At 39.6% G+C, this 4,653-nt stretch overlaps 1 pseudogene; it reads right to left on the reverse strand.

The window, feature by feature from the left end:
* Positions 1-863: 863 nt before the first annotated feature.
* Positions 864-1,752, reverse strand: LOC100994580 (small ribosomal subunit protein uS2-like; annotated as a pseudogene).
* Between the last annotated feature and the right edge of the window lie 2,901 nt (positions 1,753-4,653).

The raw sequence follows: 4,653 nt of genomic DNA on the forward strand, positions 1-4,653 counted from the left end.
ATGTGATCTTTATTAAAATTCCAGTGGCTTTTTTTTAACAGAAAATAATCTTAACATTCATATGGAAAGATAAAAGACCCCAAATAGCCAAAGCAATTTTAAGTAAGAAGGACAAAACTAGAGGCATCATGCTTACTGCTTTCCAAACATATTACAAAGCTCCAGTAATCAAAACATCATGATATGAGCATAAAAACAGACATATAGGCAAATGGAACAGAAAAGAGAGCCCAGAAAAACTCATGCATAAATAGTTAACTGATCTTCAACAAGGGAGCCAAAAATATAAACTGGGAAAAGGATAGCTTTTTCAACAAGTGGCATTGGAAAAACTGGATATCCACATGCAAAAATAAAATGAAATTGGACCCTTATGCCACACACAAAGAATAACTCAACATGGATTAAAGATTTATGCATAAGACTTGAAACTGTAAAACTCCTAGAATTAAAAGTTGGAAAAAAAGCTTCTTGACCCTGGCCTTGGCAATGATTTTTCAGATTCAACACCAAAAGCAAAGTCAACAAAAGTGGGATTTCAAACAAATATCTTCTGTACAGCAAAGAAAGCATTCAACACAATAAAAACACAACCTATGAAATGGCAGAAAATATTTGCAAACCGTGTCTGATAAGAGGTTAATATTTGCATGTATAAGGAATCCCTATGACTCAATAACAAATATCCCAATTAAAAAATGGGTGAAGGAACTAAACAAATATTTCTCCAAGGAAGACACGCAAATGACCAATAGGTATTTGTAAAGGTGCTCAACATTTCTTTTTTTTTTGAAACTGTTGTTTATTTTCCATCAACCTTATTTATTTCCATGTTGCTTAAGAGCCTGTGCAAGAACAACAGCTTAAGACCTTTCAGTGGTTGCTCCTACCCATTCAGTGGCCTGAGCAGTGGGAGCTGCAGAGCAGTCTTCCGTGGCAGGCTGAGCACTCCAATCTTCAGTAGGCACAGAGGTCACCTGCATGCTTTCAGACCAGTCTGCAATCTCAGGCTAAGTAGCAGTGAACTCAGGAGCTGGAGCAGTACATTCACCCTGAAATTCCTCCTCAGTCACAGCCTTTTCAGCAACAGCCTGCTCTTCTTTTTCAATCTCTTCAGGATCTCTGTAGAAGTAGAGATCAGGCATGACCTCCACGGGTGTTCATGGGAAATGGTGCCACACATGTGCAGAATTTCCCGAGCCAGCATCCACCACATTAAACCCACTGAGTGAGCTCCCTTGTTGTTGCATGGGATGTCAATGTCCACATACCGCAGAGGAGAATCTGTGTTACACAGAGCAATGGTAGGTAGGTTAACATAAGATGCCTCTGTGAGAGGCTGGCAGTCAGCCCTGGGGTCAGTAACCACAAGAAGCCATGGCTCCTGGAAGGCTGCCTGGATCTGGTTAGTGAAGGTTCCAGGAATGAAGCGGCCAGCAATTGGAGTTTGCTCCAGTGGCAGCAGCAAACTTCAGCATGGCCCTCTGGCCAGTATTCCTGGAGGATATGACACTGACATCTACAGGGTTTTCAATGGCAACAATGGCATGAGCTGCCAGCGGAAGCTTCTCCCAGGTCCTCTTCAGATTTATGATGTAGATGCCATCACTTTTCCTTTTATAGATGTACTGTTCCATCTGGAAGTCAAGATTGGTGCCACCTAAGTGGGTTCCTGCTGCAAGGAACGTAAGGACATCATCCTCCTTCATTTGCAGGACATCAAGGGCTCCAGACATTGTGATAGTTTCCCTTTAAGTTGAAATAGGAATCCAGAACAACACTGTATGGACCCTTCTGTAGGTAGCGCGGAAAGGCAGTACTCGACACTTCTAATCATCAGGGAAATGCAAATTAAAAGTATAGAGCTATATCACATTATACTTGTTAGGATGGCTATTATCAAAACAAAATAAAGCTACAAAAGAAAACAAGTATTTGTGAAAATATGAGAAAAGGGGAACTCTTATATATTGTTGGTGGGAACATATGTTGATGCAGCCACTAGGGAAAGCAGTAGGAGAATCTTAAAAAAAATAAAAACAGAACTACTATATGATTCAGCAATCCCACTCTTTGGTATATATCCAGAGGATTTAAAATCAGAATTTTGAAGAGATATCTGCACTCCCATACTCACTGCAGCATTATTCACAATAGTGAGGACACGGAAGCAAGCTTAATGTCCATCTGTAGATGAACAGACAAAGAAAATGTGGCATATACATACGATGGAATATGATTCAACCTTAAGAAAAGAGAAAATCATGTCATTTGTGATGACGTCAGTGATCTTGAAGTATTTTATGCTAAGTGAAATTAGCCAGCACAGAAGGAAAGATACTATATGATACTACTTATGATCCTGAAATGGTGAGACTCATGGAAGTAGAGAGTATAATGTTAGGGACATGGAGAAAGGAGAAAGAGGAAGGTATTAGGCAAAGGACATAAAGTGTTACACAAGATGAATAATTCCTAGAGATCCACTGTACAGCACAGCGACTATAGTTAACAATACTGTATTGTGTACTTAAAAATTTGCTAAGGAGGTAGACTTAGATTGAATGTTCTTATTGCATACACAATGGTAATAAGTAAGAGGGCAGAAGGAAGCTTTTAGAGGTGATGGAGAGGTATATGGCATAGATTGTGTTGACAGTTTCATGGGTATGTACTTATCTTAAAACTCACCAAATTACACGTATTAAATATGTGCAGCATTTTGTATATGAATTATACTTCAATAAAGTGGTCAAAAAAAGAAAGAAAAATACACAAATGAGTCACACAGAGCTTTTAATTCAGTAAGAGTAAAAAAACACATATATTTTTATTTTATTTTATTTTTTGAGACAGAGTCTTCTTGCTCTGTCACCCAGGCTGGAGTGCAATGGAGCGACCTCGGCTCACTGCAACCTCCACCTCCCGGGTTCAAGTGATTCTCCTGCCTCAGCCTCCCAAGTGGCTGGGATTACAGGCACTTGCCACCAAGCCTGGCTAATGTTTGTATTTTTAGTAGAGATGGGATTTCACTGTGTTGGCCAGGCTAGTCTGGAACTCCTGACCTCAGGTGATCCACCCACCTCGGCCTCCCAAAGTGCTGGGATTACAGACATGAGCCATTGTGCCTGGTCAAAAAGACACTTACATTTTAAAGTTCAATTACAAATCAATTGACAAATATAAAAATATTATGTTCTTTTTCTATAACTGATAACACAGCTGAAATGATAATATAAGAGAGTAGGTATGAGTCTATTTATTATATGTGTACATCTTTTCTTAAAAGTATAGGCTGACAGAAGATTTCACATAGTCGAAAGACTAGAAAGTACCCTGAGGGTACACAGTAATCTAAATCAAAGAAAGCTGACAAAGACAAGATAAACAAGATAATAACAGGGTCAAAACATTCCTGTTGCCACATCTAATGAAACAAACAAGCAAAGAAATAAAAAGAAAAGCAGCAGAAACAAACAAACAAGCAAATAAAAAATGCTAACTTTAATCAAACTAGGAAAGGGTAAAAACTTGTATCAGGTAGTTGGAAAATCATTGACCACAGCAAGAAAACCATTGATTAAATATGTGAATGTTACTCTACTCCTCCAAAAGCACATCGGTGTGTAAGAAATTGGTGAGTGGAGTAGAAATTACTGGCCGTATGGCTGGGCATGGTGGCTCACGCCTGTAATCCCAGCACTTTGGGAGGCCCAGGTGGGCGGATCACCTGAGGTCAGGAGTTCAAGACCAGCCTGGCCAACATAGTGAAACCTTGTCTCTACTAAAAATACAAAAATCAGCTGGTCATGGTGGCAGGCACCTGTAATACCAGCTACTCGGGAGGCTGAGACAGGAGAATCGCTTGAACCTGGGAGGCAGAGGTTACAGTGAGCTGAGATTGCGCCACTGTCCTCCAGCCTGGACAACAAAGAGCGAAACTTCGTCTCAAAAAAAAAAAAAAAAAAAAAAATACTGCCTGTCCCCATTATACATTCTTTCTTTCTTTTTCTTAGTATAAGAGATTCCAATTTTGGCTTGGAACACAAACACATAGGATAAAAGATTACATTTTCAAGTCTTTTTGCAAGTAGGTATTGGAAATGATTTAGTTTTGACCAATGTGCTGTGGAATGAATTGTTGAGTGTGATTGTAGGTAGGTGTCCTTGAAGGAAGGGTGCATAATCTTCCTTCCCCTGTCCTCATTTCTGCTGGCTGGTGGATGCAGTGGCTGAAGCTGGAGTGCTCTTGAATCACAACGTGGAATGTGGATACTAAAAGGAGGATTCAAGTTTAAAAAAGATTGGATCCCTCATGATCCTTGAGCTGCCATATAATCCCATACTACACAAAGGATATAGCAAAAATTTAAGCTTCTGTCATGTTTTAGCTTCCATTATTTGGATTCTTTCACAGCTGAAAATAATCCCATTCTTGATGTAAAAGGATATCAATCAGTGAAACATTCCTACCTTCCTATTTTAATCCTTTCATTCAATTGGGTGTACCAATTTAGTAAAGCTCCTAAGTGGAAGGTTGTTCTTTCCTTTCCTCCCTATCCAGGGCCAGAGAGAGACAATGGGTTATGTAAATGCTTCAGCTCTACAGACTCACATTTATCCTCCAGTGGGTTTTGCCAAAACTGTGGACTA

Source organism: Pan paniscus, chromosome 14 (genome assembly GCF_029289425.2).
Source record: "Pan paniscus chromosome 14, NHGRI_mPanPan1-v2.0_pri, whole genome shotgun sequence".
Classification (NCBI taxonomy): domain Eukaryota; kingdom Metazoa; phylum Chordata; class Mammalia; order Primates; family Hominidae; genus Pan; species Pan paniscus.